The sequence below is a fragment of the Erpetoichthys calabaricus genome, chromosome 10, assembly GCF_900747795.2.
Source record: "Erpetoichthys calabaricus chromosome 10, fErpCal1.3, whole genome shotgun sequence".
Lineage (NCBI taxonomy): Eukaryota > Metazoa > Chordata > Cladistia > Polypteriformes > Polypteridae > Erpetoichthys > Erpetoichthys calabaricus.
The window spans coordinates 158,521,740-158,538,025 of record NC_041403.2 but is presented as its reverse complement, the minus strand read 5'-3'; positions in this window follow the sequence as shown (position 1 = coordinate 158,538,025).

The window sequence follows — 16,286 nt, the reverse complement described above, 5'->3', positions numbered from 1 at the left end:
TTACCCCCCAGGGTGGAATTGAAGAGTCACATAGTTTGGGGGAGGAAGGATCTCCTCAGTCTGTCAGCTGCTTCTCTGTCTGGAGATGATCCCGTTTAGTAGATGCATTGGATTCTCCATAATTGATAGGAGCCTTTTGAGTGCCCGTCGCTCTGCCATGGATGTCAGACTGTCCAGCTCTGTACCTACAATAGAGCCTGCCTTCCTCACCAGTTTGTCCAGGCGTGAGGCGTCCTTCTTCTTTATGCTGCTTCCCCAGCACACCACCGCGTAGAAGAGGGCTCTCGCCACAACCATCTGATAGAACATCTGCAGCATCTTATTGCAGATGTTGAAGGACGCCAGCCTTCTAAGGAAGTATAACTGGCTCTGTCCTCTCTTGCACAGAGCATCAGTATTGGCAGTCCAGTCCAATTTATCATCCAGCTGCACTCCCAGGTATTTATAGGTCTGCACCATCTGCACACAGTCACCTCTGATGATCACGGGGTCCAGGAGGGGTCTGGGCCTCCTATAATCCACCACCAGCTCCTTGGTTTTGCTGGTGTTCAGGTGTAGGTGGTTTGAGTCGCACCATTTAACAAAGTCCTTGATTAGGTCCCTATACTCCTCCTCCTGCCCACTCCTGATGCAGCCCACAATAGCAGTGTTGTTAGCTAACTTTTGCACGTGGCAGGACTCCGAGTTGTATTGGAAGTCCGATGTATATCGGCTGAACAGGACCGGAGAAAGTACAGTCTCCTGTGGCGCTCCTGTGCTGCTGACCACAATGTCAGACCTGCAGTTCCCAAGATGCACATACTGAGGTCTGTCTGTAAGATAGTCCACAATCCATGCCACCAGGTATGAATCTACTCCCATCTCTGTCAGCTTGTTCCTAAGGAGCAGAGGTTGGATTGTGTTGAAGGCGCTAGAGAAGTCCAGAAACATAATTCTTACAACACCACTGCCTCTGTCCAAGTGGGAGAGGGATCGGTGTAGCATATAGATGATGGCATCCTCCGCTCCCACCTTCTCCTGGTATGCAAACTGCAGAGGGTCGAGGGCGTGGCGTACCTGCGGCCTCAGGTGGTGAAGCAGCAGCAGCTCCATGGTTTTCATCACGTGACGTCAGAGCGACAGACCGGACGTGGGTTGTTTTCTGTCTGAAATTGTTGTGGAAGAATTTAGGCCCACTCTTTTTTTACAACGTTGCTCCAATTCATTTAGGTTTGCGGCCATTCGTTTCTGCACAGCTCTCTTACGGTCCTGCCACAGCATTTCAGTTGGGCTGAGGTCTCGACTTTCACTGGCCATTGTAACACCTTGATTCTTTGTTCTTTTTTAGCTGTTCTGTTGTAGATTTGCCAGTGTGCCTGAGATTGTTGTCCTGTTGCATGACCCAGTTTTGGCCAAGCTTTTGCTGTCAGCTAAAACGGCCTCAGGTTTGGGTCTAGAATACTTTTAGTATAGAGAGGAGTTCATGGTGTAGTGCATTATAGCCAAACATCTCCACTTTGGTCTCGTCTCTTCAAAGGACAATGTTCCAGAAGTCTTCTGGTTTGTTCAGATGCAAGTTTGCAAGCTTAAGCCATGATGCCATGTGTTTTGTCTACGTCGAGTAATATATTGCTCTACTTTCCCCTATTGTATTATTAATATCTAGCCTTTGTCAGAATGCCTAATCTCACAGACTTACTACTGTTTATAAGGTATTATTGTATATAACGTATTCCCATCTTCCCTTCTATATCTATAGGCAATTAGGTGTAGTAAAAAGACAAGCAGGAGTTAAGTTACACATAAAACAATGTATTATTGGTAATATTCATAAATAATAACAATATGCAAAGTACATTTGAATATTGGCATCCATACAACCTGATTAAACGGTGATGTGTAGTTTCAGGCGGCACACAGACTTGTAGTTATTTAAAATGTCTCTAGTTAAGGCATCATTGGTGCTCTGCTTTCTTCAGAACAGGCCATATGCCTGTTCCAATATGGCTGCTAAGCTGTGGTCTCCATTGTGTTGTCCTTTCAGTTCATGGTGTGATGGTCTTCATCAGTTTGGTAAGAGAGATTGTAACGGTTGTCACATATTCTGTTTTGTGTACTTTTTAGCTGGATCCGCCTCTTGCTTCTTTTTAGAGGGGTCCTGGAGAATAACTTACTGGGGATATCTCTTAAAGGGGAGTTGGGGGCCAAACTACGCCTGTGGGTCATTGGCAAACGGTATGTTGATGTGACGTAAAGGTTAACTGACTTTAAAAAGGCAAGGAGGCGCATATAAAAAAAAAAAAGGAGAGGAAGGTGAACAAGAGAGGAGCTGGGAAGGCATATAACAAAGCGCTGCAAGCAAGTAAAGCAAGCAAGCAAGACTCTGGAATAAGGATTGTTGGGTGCACGGATAGGATTTCCTTTCAACCTAAAAGGTCCTTCGGAGTTCACGTCTTGTCTTGGCTGTTATGGAGCGGGCGTCGGCCATGGACAAACGGTAGCGCGGAGACTCCTGGGTGAGACGGATTTTCATCCCTCCTCAAAAGAACTGACACTAAGCCGGTGAGATCGCTTCTTGTTATCTAAAAGTTCAGTAAAAGTATCCGCGGCATCACCTCAGGATTGGTCGCTAGAGTTACTGCAGTTTTCCCTGGCCAATTGAAGATAAACTTTTTAAACAAAGTTAATATAAAAGGGACTGGGGTACATTGCGGGGATTGTATGTATGCGTCCGCTTGTTGTTTATATATAAATGTAATATAGATCTAAGTAAATGTGAAGATATGTGGGCTGTTTAGAAATAGAATGTTTCTTTTTTCATTTCTTTCTTTCTTTCCTTCTGGCTTTCTTGCTTTCTTTGCTGTTGCGCCGAATGCTGGGTGGTACAGTGCATCCAGAAAGTATTCACAGCGCATCACTTTTTTCACATTTTGTTATGTTACAGCCTTATTCCAAAATGGATTAAATTCATTTTTTTCCTCAGACACAACACCCCATAATGACAACATGAAAAAAGGTTTACTTGAGGGTTTTGCAAATTTATTAAAAATAAAAAAAAACTGAGAAATCCCATGTCCATAAGTATTCACAGCCTTTGCTCAATACTTTGTCGGTGCTCCTTGGGCAGCAATTACAGCCTCAAGTCTTTTTGAATATGATGCCACAAGCTTGGCACACCTATCCTTGGCCAGTTTCGCCCATTCCTCTTTGCAGCACCTCTCAAGCTCCATCAGGTTGGATGGGAAGCGTCGGTGCACAGCCATTTTAAGATCTCTCCAGAGATGTTCAATCGGATTCAAGTCTGGGCTCTGGCTGGGCCACTCAAGGACATTCACAGAGTTGTCCTGAAGCCACTCCTTTGATATCTTGGCTGTGTGCTTAGGGTCGTTGTCCTGCTGAAAGATGAACCGTCACCCCAGTCTGAGGTCAAGAGCGCTCTGGAGCAGGTTTTCATCCAGGATGTCTCTGTACATTGCTGCAGTCATCTTTCCCTTTATCCTGACTAGTCTCCCAGTCCTTGCCACTGAAAAACATCCCCACAGCATGATGCTGCCACCACCGTGCTTTACTGTAGGGATGGTATTGGCCTGGTGATGAGCGGTGCCTGGTTTCCTCCAAAAGTGACGCCTGGAATTCACACCAAAGAGTTCAATCTTTGTCTCATCAGACCAGAGAATTTTCTTTCTCATGGTCTGAGAGTCCTTCAGGTGCCTTTTGGCAAACTCCAGGCAGGCTGCCATGTGCCTTTTACTAAGGAGTGGCTTCCGTCTGGCCACTCTACCATACAGGCCTGATTGGTGGATTGCTGCAGAGATGGTTGTCCTTCTGGAAGGTTTTCCTCTCTCCACAGAGGACCTCTGGAGCTCTGACAGAGTGACCGTCTGGTTCTTGGTCACCTCCCTGACTAAGGCCCTTCTCCCCCGATCACTCAGTTTAGATGGCCGGCCAGCTCTAGGAAGAGTCCTGGTGGTTTCGAACTTCTTCCACTTACAGATGATGGAGGCCACTGTGCTCATTGGGACCTTCAAAGCAGCATAAATTTTTCTGTAACCTTCCTCAGATTTGTGCCTCGAGACAATCTTGTCTCGGAGGTCTACAGACAATTCTTTTGACTTCATGCTTGGTTTGTGCTCTGACATGAACTGTCAACTGTGGGACCTTATATAGACAGGTGTGTGCCTTTCCAAATCATGTCCAGTCAACTGAATTTACCACAGGTGGACACCAATGAAGCTGCAGAAACATCTCAAGGATGATCAGGGGAAACAGGATGCACCTGAGCTCAATTTTGAGCTTCATAGCAAAGGCTGTGAATACTTATGTACATGTGCGTTCTCAATTTTTTTATTTTTAATAAATTTGCAAAAATCTCAAGTAAACTTTTTTCACGTTGTTATTATGGGGTGTTGTGTGTAGAATTCTGAAGAAAAAATGAATTTAATCCATTTTGGAATAAGGCTGTAACATAACAAAATGTGGAAAAAGTGATGCGCTGTGAATACTTTCCGGATGCTCTGTATGTGTGTGTGTATATATATATATATAATGTGTATTTAGACGGGTATGTACTGTGAATATATTGGTGTTGTCGATAAATAGGTTATATTTCCCTTTCTTTCTTTCTCTTTCTTTCTTTCTTTCGTTAAAGGGGGGTGGCATATTAATTAGTATTTAGATTGATTAAAATGTTTTATGGTTTGTTTGATTTATAATACAGTGGGTACGGAAAGTATTCAGACCCCCTTCAATTTTTCACTCTTTGTCATATTGCAGCCATTTGCTAAAATCATTTAAATTAATTTTTTCCCTCATTAATGTACACACAGCACCCCATATTGACAGACAAAAAAAAGAATTTTTGAAATTCTTGCAGATTTATTAAAAAAAGAAAAACTGAAATATCACATGGTCCTAAGTATTCAGACCCTTTGCTCAGTATTTAGTAGAAGCACCCTTTTGAGCTAATACAGCCATGAGTCTTCTTGGGAAAGATGCAACAAGTTTTTCACACCTGGATTTGGGGATCCTCTGCCATTCCTCCTTGCAGATCCTCTCCAGTTCTGTCAGGTTGGATGGTAAACGTAGGTGGACAGCCATTTTTAGGTCTCTCCAGAGATGCTCAATTGGGTTTAAGTCAGGGCTCTGGCTGGGCCATTCAAGAACAGTCACAGAGTTGTTGTGAAGCCACTCCTTTGTTATTTTAGCTGTGTGCTTAGGGTCATTGTCTTGTTGGAAGGTAAACCTTCGGCCCAGTCTGAGGTCCTTAGCACTCTGGAGAAGGTTTTTGTCCAGGATATCCCTGTACTTGGCCGCGTTCATCTTTCCCTCGATTGCAACCAGTCATCCTGTCCCTGCAGCTGAAAAACACCCCCACAGCATGATGCTGCCACTGCCATGCTTCACTGTGGGGACTGTATTGGACAAGTGATGAGCAGTGCCTGGTTGTCTCCACACATACTGCTTAGAATTAAGGCCAAAAAGTTCTATCTTGGTCTCATCAGACCAGAGAATCTTATTTCTCACCATCTCAGAGTCCTTCAGGTGTCTTTTAGCAAACTCCATGCCGGCTGTCATGTGTCTTGCACTGAGGAGAGGCTTCCGACAGGCCACTCTGCCATAAAGCCCTGACTGGTGGAGGGCTGCAGTGATGGTTGACTTTCTACAACTTTCTCCCATCTCCTGACTGCATCTCTGGAGCTCAGCCAAAGTGATCTTTGGGTTCTTCTTTACCTCTCTCACCAAGGCTCTTCTCCCCCGGTAGCTCAGCTTGGCCGGACGGCCAGCTCTAGGAAGGGTTCTGGTCGTCCCAAACATCTTCCATTTAAGGATTATGGAGGCCACTGTGCTCTTGGGAACCTTAAGTGCAGCAGAAATTTTTTTGTAACCTTGGCCAGATCTGTGCCTTGCCACAATTCTGTCTCTGAGCTCTTCAGGCAGTTCCTTTGACCTCATGATTCTCATTTGCTCTGACATGCATTGTGAGCTGTAAGGTCTTATATAGACAGGTGTGTGGCTTTCCTAATCAAGTCTAATCAGTATAATCAAACACAGTTGGACTCAAATGAAGGTGATCTCAAGGATGATCAGAAGAAATGGAAAGCACCGGAGTTAAATATATGAGTGTCACAGCAAAGGGTCTGAATACTTAGGACCATGTGATATTTCAGTTTTTCTTTTTTAATAAATCTGCAACAATTTCAAAAATTCTTTTTTTTGTCTGTCAATATGGGGTGCTGTGTGTACATTAATGAGGAAAAAAATTAATTTAAATGATTTTAGCTAATGGCTGCAATATAACAAAGAGTGAAAAATTGAAGGGGGTCTGAATACTTTCCGTACCCACTGTATATATTCTTTTTGTTTGGTTAAATAATTGTTGGGGTGATTATTTCTTTTTTTTGTATAAATTCATAAAAGACAACTCCCATCTGTGGACATCAAATTGGGGCTAAGGTTTTGTCGGGTTTCGTACATAATAGAATTAATTTTTCTAAGAGTAGGAGTTTTTTGTGTGTTTTGGGCTCCTTATCCAACTTAGAGGAACTCGCTACACTGGGATGCACTCCAGCTTCCTTAAAAAATGGATGGATGGTACAGTAGGTTTTGAGTGTAGTAGAGGGCTTCGACCAAAAGATGGTGCTCAAAGGCAGAAGAGCCAGTAATCACACCACTCGTCTCTTTGTTTCATTTCCTTGTAACTTGGCACTCCACCCCAGTATAAAAATCTTTCTGTTGAATTTGTAGATTCGGCTCTCTGCAGTGCCCTTCCCAATGATTCAATAAGTTCTTAACAAATATGTGTTGCAATAGAACATCTAATAATTCACAGAAAGGGAAAAAAAGAGAGAGTTTGGGAACAAATTTTTCCTGCTGATTGTCACGCATATTGTCTTAAATTCATCTCGCCGTCCATTTTCAAACCTGCTTGTCTAGTTCAGGCCTGTGGGGGCACAAGTGCTTATCCTGGTAGTCCAGTGCTGCCACAGGTCACATTCACTCATTCTCTCAAAGTCTGGTGTCGACATTTAATTTAACGTGGGAGGGAAGTCCACTCAGACCAGGCCCATCTTAGGGTGTACTCACACTGGCGGTTTGTTCCGTGCCCGAGCACGTTTGTCCACACGTTCACTTGACCAGTGTGATCGCTCCGCTCCGGGCCCAACATACTGTGTCCTGGCCTACTTGGAAGTGCTGGGCCTGAGGACGGTTTAGTAGCTTTCAGGAACAGTGTGATCAATAGATGTGCCCAAGCATGGAAGACTGACATGACGTCAATGATGCGACGAGTGCAATGTTCATTTCATTCAATACCGTTTGAGTTAAAAACAGGCTTTTATTCTAACCTCACACGTGAATGTGAATTGTAGTTGGCAAGAAAAGAAAATCCCTTAACATCGTTTGCCACCGTAAAAATCTTCTCACATTTGCAGCAGGATTAACAGCAAACCTCTGTAAGAGGGTAGAGTGTTATCCTGCCCTCCACGACTCCAACACATCCACAAAATAAGTGAAATCATTTTGACATGCATGTCGTCACTCTGTGTTCGGATCTTGTTTTGGCTTCACACGAATTCACACGGTCCTGACGAAAGCGGGACCGGGCCTAGAACAGTAAGTGCAGTATGAGTGCAGGCCAGCAGGTATAGGGGGTGGGCAATCATGCTTGGGCACGGTACGAAACACACAGGCCTAGTGTGAGTACACCCTTAACGTATGGGCACTGGCCTGGGGGCCCCAGGAGCATAGGGGTCCACGATGTTTCTGATGCCTATGTATGTTTCTGTTTTACTATCAAAACAGGAGTCCCAGCGCACTTCTTTGCCTGGGGGGCCTATGAAGCTGTTATGACCGCCCTGACTCAGACACGGAATTGAAAATTCAACGCTGGTGGTGCCTGGACCAAGGTTCTGAAACTGAGCCCCCTTGTGCCCCTTTTCTTAATCCAATAGTTCATTGGCTCTCAGGTTCAGTCCTGGTGGTCTCCCATGGCTACCCCTTCTTATCATTTGACTTTTGTGTTAGTTAAGCAAGTTGTTGATGCCCAGTTTATGTTTTGTGTCGGTTCAGAATTTACAAACTGGTTATACTAAAATTACTTTTAGCTACGTAATTCTTTTTTCAGTTTTCTAGTATTGTGTTCTTTCTGGTTGTTTATTCCATTATTTACTAATTAGCACACAAGCGAGTAACACTAAATATCTGTCTTTTAGCGCTCAGTGTCACTTATTCAAGTGTAGTCATTAATCATCAGAATTTGGTGACGGCTAAGAGAGCAAACACCTCAAAAAAAGGGAATCAAAAAGAAAATAACAGAGTTAGGCGTCTAAAGATATGGCAGAAATACAACACTCTCATAAATCTGACACTCTCAGTGCAGATAAAAAGGACAGTTAGCACTAAGATCAAAATGGGTTGGGAACGGTGGCTCTGACCAGAAAACAGGACACAGAGCTGGAGGTGGCAGAGTTAAAGATGCTAAGATTTGCATTGAGTGTGACGAGGATGGACAGGATTAGAAATGAGGACATCAGAGGGTCAGCTCAACTTGGAAAGTTGGGATGCAAAGTCAGAGAGGCGAGATTGCACAGGTGGAGAGGAGAGATGAGGGGTATATTGGGAGAAGGATGCTAAGGATAGAGCTGCCAGGGAAAAGAGGAAGGCCTAAGAGAAGGTTTATGGATGTGGTGAGAGAGAACATGCAGGTGATGAGTGTAACAGAACACGATGCAGAAGACAGGACGATATGGAAGAAGATGATCCGTAGTGGCAACCCCTAACGGGAGCAGCCAAAAGAAGAAGAAGAAGAAGTGGCAAAGCTGACTGACTGATTGTGAGGCTGCTTGAAACAAAACCCCATAGCTTTGTTAGGTTAAGGCTGAACTTCTGTGATAACATGAACACATTTATTCCTAGTAATATATTACCTGCTCTGAGTGTGCAGTTTACTTATAAATGCATCTTTTTTATTTTTCTTGCATGTTCCTTTTTCTTGTATTAATGTCAAATGATTCACATGTTCAGTAAGTTAGTAAGCATTCCAGCACAGAGCTTAATGTACAGTACACGTTAAAATGTCTCGAGTGGCTACACACCTCCCTCTAGTGGATCAAATTGTTATTGCATTTAAGAAAAATTCAATTTCTTACACTTTCATACAAGTACAGAGGGGGTACTTGGATTACAACGTCACGACATACGACGTTTCGAGTTTATAACGCTCACTCCCATAAAAACTTAAAGGTAAGGATTTTTTTTTACACTCGTTTTTTCTGTTACTACAGTACAGTGTACAGTCAGTGGCGTAGCTAGAGGCGGGCGGAGGGGGCGGTCTGCCCCGGGTGGCACATTTTTGGGGGCGGCACTATTGGCCAAAAGGCTCAGAACACTTCACGTGTAAGCTAGCAGGGTTCGGAAAAATATCACTCATGAATGAAAAAAAGTCAAATTCTCTGATTTTCATCCACAAATGCTTCAAAAATCATTTTCAGACGGCCCTTCTGTGACAGCATCAGACACGGCAGTTGAAATTTATGAGGCAATAACAAAAATAAACAGAAACATTACACCGATAATAATTTCTAGGAAGATAAACAACTAATTCCATCCATCCATCCATCCATTTTCCAACCCGCTGAATCCAAACACAGGGTCACGGGGGTCTGCTGGAGCCAATCCCAGCCAACACAGGGCACAAGGCAGGGAACCAATCCTGGGCAGGGTGCCAACCCACCGCAGGACACACACAAACACACCCACACACCAAGCACACACTAGGGCCAATTTAGAATCGCCAATCCACCTAACCTGCATGTCTTTGGACTGTGGGAGGAAACCGGAGTGCCCGGAGGAAACCCATGCAGACACGGGGAGAACATGCAAACTCCACGCAGGGAGGACCTGGGAAGCGAACCCGGGTCCCCAGGTCTCCCAACTGCGAGGCAGCAGCGCTACCCACTGTGCCACCATGCCGCCCTAAACAACTAATTCACAATGTATAATTTCGTTTCGTTAACAATCCGAATGCGTTCTTGCTCATCCCCACCTATCACTTGTACACCACACCGGTTCTGGTTTTTGCAGCGTAATTAGATTAAACTAATAATCAGAACATGGCTTATCAGTGCATCTGTACTATATTCTTGTCTAGTTGATGCTTATAAATAATTATATGTGAAAAAAATATTGCTGTTTCTCTGTATATAAATAAATCTATGCAAAATGTATCTTAATTTTTCTCTATACAGTACGTCATTTTAATTTTCAATTTAAATAGGTTAACATATTCAGATACGTTGGAGGGTGGCAAATTGAAGCGCCGCCCCGAGTAGCGCGAACTCGAGCTACGTCACAGTGTACAGTACAGTATATTTATGTCCTTTTCCTTTTTCTGTGGCTTAGTTGTGTTTTTATGTTCTAGATTATGATTTTGCAAATGTGTTAGGATAGGTAAGTGACTTAGGCTAGGGTGTGTTTCGACTTACACCAAAATTCGGGTTACATCACTGTTGTAGGAACGGAACTGTGTCGTAACCCGAGGACCTCCTGTCTAATACTTTGAAAAGCTGTTGAAAGAAGAAAATCCAAGGGTAGTATTTGGGAATCGAGTCCTAAATGAAGGGCGAGTACCAAGAATAAGGAGAGAGGAAATAAAGGGGGCCCTGAAAAGAAGGAAAAATGGAAAGGCAAGAGGGCCGAGTGAAAAATGAGCAGAAGTGTGGGAGAGTTTTGGAGAAGAGGGAGTAGATGTGTTGTGGGATCTAATGTAGAAGATCTAAGAGAGAGAATAGCAAAGGAGAGGAGGAACACTGAGATTGAACCCATTTATATGGCGTCACGAGAAACAAATGGAAGCAGAAAAAGGTTTGGGGATGACCACCTGTATACTGAAAGTTTGGCAAAAGTCCACAGCTGAACCAACTAACGATGAGAAGGCTGTTCTATTTATCTGTGGGAATTCAGGGTCTGGAACCGGAAGTGAGATCATCAGTAGGCGGGCTCTGGAAGGTGGAAGTGATGTCATCTGGAGGCAGGACTTGTAGCTGGGAAGTGGCTTACTGGGAGGGTTCTTTGATTGGTCTACAGGGGTAGAAAGAGAGAGAGGATTAGATGAGAGCGCCAACCCCTGGATCGGCTGACAAACAACTTTATTTGAACCCGGAGACCATCTCCCATGGGCGTGTGTATGACAATGGAGGAGGGTGATATTCAGCTTTATCCCTCTGTAGTTCCCACAATCCTGATGTCACACACATTGAAACTTTGGGAAAGGGTTATAGAGAGAAGGCTCAGGGAAGAGACCACCACAGGGAAGGAGAAGTTTGGTTTTATCCCAGATAGTGGAACAACTGGTGCAGTCTTTGTATTGAATCGGACGATAGAGAAACATCGAGAAAAACAGAAAGGTGGTCATTGATTTGGAGAAGGCCTATGATTGAGTGCCATGTCCAGGTCTGGTGGTGCATGAGAGAGAAAGAAGGACCAGAGAAGTGTGTGAGGTTTGTCCATGATACGTATGAAGGAGTGAGGACTCGAGTTAAAAGCTGTGACAGGGTAACTGACACAATCCCGGTTAGAAGAGGTCTGCACCAGCGATCTTGAAATCCTTATCTCTTTGATTTGGTCATGGATATGTAGAGTCTTTGGATAAGAGGCCAATCCCCCTGGTGCAGGCTTTTTGATGATGACATTGTGTTGTGTAGCACCTGGGAAAAGGAAGTTGGAAGAATGGAGAAGAGTTTTGGAAAACAGAGTTTTGAAGATAAATAGGAGGAAGACCGAATATATGAGGTTTAATGATGGGAGAGCTATTGAAAGGAGTGGATACATATAAATAGCTTGGATCAGTGGTAGTCCAAGATGGAGAATCGGAGTCAGAGATAACCCACAGAGTGAAGTGTGGATGGAACAATTAGAAGAAGTTGTCAGAAGGATTGTGTGATTGGAGAATGTAGGTGAAGGTCAAAAATCAGTTTTTTTTAAGACCAGCAATGATGTGTTGATCTAAGACATGGGCAGTAAAGGGATTTCAGGAGGTGAAGACGTTGGGATATGGCAGAAAGGAGAATGTTGAGATGGATGTGTGGAGTTACAAAAAAGGACAGAATAAGAAACTAGACAATCAGAGGTGCCACAAAAGGGGTCTAAGAAAGTCCAAGAAAGTAGACTGTGCTGGCATGGATGGATGAAGAGGAGAGACAATGAATATGTGGGCAAAAGAATGATGGGAATGGAAGTCCAGGGGAAAAGAAAGTGAGGGAGGACAAAGTGGAGGCAGATGGATAAAGTGAGAGAAGAGCTGAAGCATAAGAGCCTGACTGGGGAGGACGTGCAGAGCTGAGCTGTTTGGAGAAGGTTGTTCAAGCATATCAACCTCACAGAGAAGTGTGAAAAGAAGAAGTTAATTACACAGCCTAGTTAATACGGTCCACTGGCATATCTTTGAGTTTACCAATTAATTTTCAAAGGAACGTACCATTGACCCAGAACGCACCATAACACATTTAACTTGACGAAGATTCTGACGGCTTATGTGTGAGCTATTGTGTCCTTTGCTGGGCTGCTGACGCCCCACCTACACTCCTTGTTACAAAGCTCTCTCTCTTTTTTTTGTAATGATAAAGGTGTAATTGCTATTATGTACATTTTAATTATAAGATGTGCGAAGGAGGGCCTGACGGGGAGCATAAATACAAGGATACTATTGAGCAGGATAGGAGTTTGTCACTAAGGTGTATTGCTGGTGACAGCAGGACACCACTGGTGTGACACTGGGCAGAGTATCCTACAGCTTTTCAGACCTCTTTGGCAGGTTAACCCTGCCAAGGCAGTGGGGTCTGATGGAGTGTTACCAAGCATTCGGAAATCCTGTGCTGCACAATTTTCAGGTGTGTACAAAGATATTTCATTGACCCAGGCCGTTGTCCCACACGATTTCAAACATTCTTTTATTGTTCCGGTTCCTAAAAAGTCAAACACAGTGGCCCCTGAATGACTTCTGCTCGGTGGTGTTTACTTCTGTTGCCTTGAAATGGACAGAGCAGCTGTTTTTAAAATTCATTGACTCTGTCATCCCACCGACTGTTGATCCCCTTGCAGTTCGCCTACCGCCAAAATAGGTCAGTAAACGTTGTGGTGGCTTTGATCCTTCACTTTTCCCTGGAATATCTGGACAACGGGGATGCTTTGTAATAGACTGTAGCTGAGCCTTTAATGTCATTCAACTCTCAATGCTGGAGGACACAATGGAAGCCCAGACTTCCTTGTCCCCAGCTACAAATTCCAGCTCTTCCCTGGGAATTCCCAGGGTTTCCAAGTCAAAAGAGAAATATAATCCCTCCAGTGTATCCTAGTTCTGAGTCTGATGCAGGACCTCCACCTAGGTGGATATGTCCAGAGCAGCTCTGGGGGGAAACCACCTGGGTTGGGGGGGGGGGGGACATCCTTATGACATGGCCAGACCTCCTCTCCTGGTTCTTCTGGATCTGGAGAAGCAATGACTCTACTCCAAGGCTCTCCTGAATCACTAAGCTTCAGAGTTTCAGCCCAGACACCCTGTGAAGAAACCTCATTTCCACTGCTGCTACTCATGATCTCATTCTTTTGGTCATTACCCCACAGTTCATTAGGATAGGTGAGAGCAGGGATGAAGATCGACTGGTAAACCAAGAGCTTTGTCTTTAGATTCTGCTCCATCACCACGGACCGGTTCTATTCAATAAGGGCGCGCACAAAAAGGCGAGCAACTATGTGCAATGCCACGTAGATATGTTATTATTATCTATCTATTATTATCTAAATTATCTATGGATGCCTTTATTCGCCACGCCCAATTGAGGTCGCCCTTACCCCACGGACCAGTAGAGCACCCACAAAACAGCTGCCGCCACTGCAATCCGCTTGTTCATCTTACGTTCCCATTGTAAGTGAACAAGATCCCAAGGTGCTTGAACTCATTCCACTTAGAGCCGTTGTCCCACCTAACCTGCAGAGAGCAATCCACTCTTTTCTGAGAGAGAACCGTGACCCCCAAATTGGAGGTGCTGATCCTCATCCCAGCCGTTTCACACTCGGCAGAGATTCACTCAAATGTGCGCTGAAGGTCACCAATGAGGCAAAGAGGACAACATTGTCTACATTATGTAACAATGCTAGCCCAACTGGACACCCTCACATCCTTGGCTCTGCGGTGGTAGCCTGTCCATGAACACCACAAACAGGAGTGATGACAAGACACAGATGTACTGTAAATGTTTGCTATTTTAATATTCCTGAGCAGAGAAACTTTTTAAAAATTCAGATATTACATCCAGAATTGAACCCTGTGTTTGTTTAAGAGTTTTGTACATAGTAAAATTTCATAAAAGACAAGGGACAGGCTGGGAATAAGGGGGTGTGGTGAACTGGGGATTTGTGGGAGAAGAAAGAAAGAATTAAAGGAAGAAAAACGTTTGGACAAAACCTGTGTGTAACGAGCTTATTTGTCTGGATACCACGTCGGACGTGAAGCTTTGTGCCCCAGGAACCAGATTACCCAAACTATTCTCTAACATTTTAGAAATTATTTACCGCTCTGATGCTGATCTTTCTGATCCTAAAATAGGTCATTACGATAGCAATTGACAAGAAGAATTCATAACTAATTGAAGAATTATGGTATCTGAGGGTTCCTCTAGAGCAGCAATTCTCAACATTTTTCTCCTTGTGAACCCCTTTAAAAAACCAGAATAAATTGGTGAACCCCCTGTGTAGTCATTGCGATATATTACAGGTTTATCCTTGGATGTTGGATGTTTTGTTTCAATGTGTCTACGAAGCAGTGATGGCTTTAAACTGCTGTTGGCCAGGACTTCATTACAAATTACACAAAGCGGTTTAGGTTCTGACTCATCCCCAGTAAAATACAAACCCATTCGTAAATAGTCGCTGTCATATTTTTGTTTCTTCTCTTTTGTCTTGCTATGTTTGCCAATTATTTCCTTGCTTTCAGGCTGGAGAGATGGTAGCTCACTACAACTTTCAGTATCGTTACCCTGTGTTGGGACCAAATCAAGAACTGAAGTAGAAGAAGAAGCAATTGATTGCTCGTCCCGCTTTTTGTCAGACTTGATAAAACTACCCGTTTTTAACTATCGATCCATAAAAAAAATTACGGAGTAATAATTATTCACTTTCACGTTCGACGTACACACGTTTAAGTAAAAAGTCTTTATCGTAATTTATTTACACACACTATGCACTACCAATTTATCTTATTAAAATCACTCGTGGTTCTTAAGCACGTCGTAAGATTCAATTCGACTCTACTCTCCCTTGTCTGATCGCGCCATTTTTTAAATCGGCAGACGTCATTCTCGTTCTTTCGATCGTATTCGGGGTTCTTGGTTCGCTGAATTGGAAGTTTCCGGATCATACGAGAATGTACACGCATCACCAGCAGCGTAGCGTCTCATCGCGTTACAGATTGTTACCTGCTGCAACTCGACAATCTACGGAATCTTCCGTCGCAATGCGTAAGTGACTGAGGTAATATTCATGAATTTGACATCTAATTGATTTGTTGACCCATTTTTATTATTGTATTATTAATAGTACTGTGAATATATTTACCTACATTTAATATTTTGTTATTTTTTTACGTTTGGGATTTACAATTCTGCCATTACAATATTTTTTTCACGAACCACTGCTCTAGAGGGCCTCTTTCTCTCCCACGATTTGACTCAAAAACTAATCCGCACATTGTTATCTCATAACAGGCTCATGTTTTGAGTTTTGTATTTTTCCGTCCAGCCTGTTTTAGCTCTCGACCGTCCTCAAGAAACTGTGACACACAGACACACACCCATCATCAAGATATCGATGTCTTCGGTATCAGGGGACCCTAAAACGTCGAGATCCATCGAAAAACGGACATCGAAATTTTTGATGGATCTAAAGCTTTCACTCCAACATAGAGGATAGGTTAGATGGGGGCACAAAGCAAAAATATTGAAAATAAAGTCAAAGCTCCCTTGAGTTGGTGGAACTGCGAGGTAACTTTTGTGAGGCCACTGGTCTCACCCCTGCCTGTCTGCTTAACGATAGAGCTGCTCGAATCCTTGGCCTCAAACTGAATCTATTTAAAGTGGACAAGCCCCTTAAAAACATGGAGGGAGTGGGCTCAGCTTGATGGAAATCCAAACGAAGCGCATAGGAGGGTTCCTGTTAGCTCTTCTGTCTTTTGTTGTCAACTTGCCGTTTCATTTGTTAGCCTGAAATCTGAGACTGAAGTTAGTGATTTTTAACAGCTGAAGGTCCTGTGAAGGAAA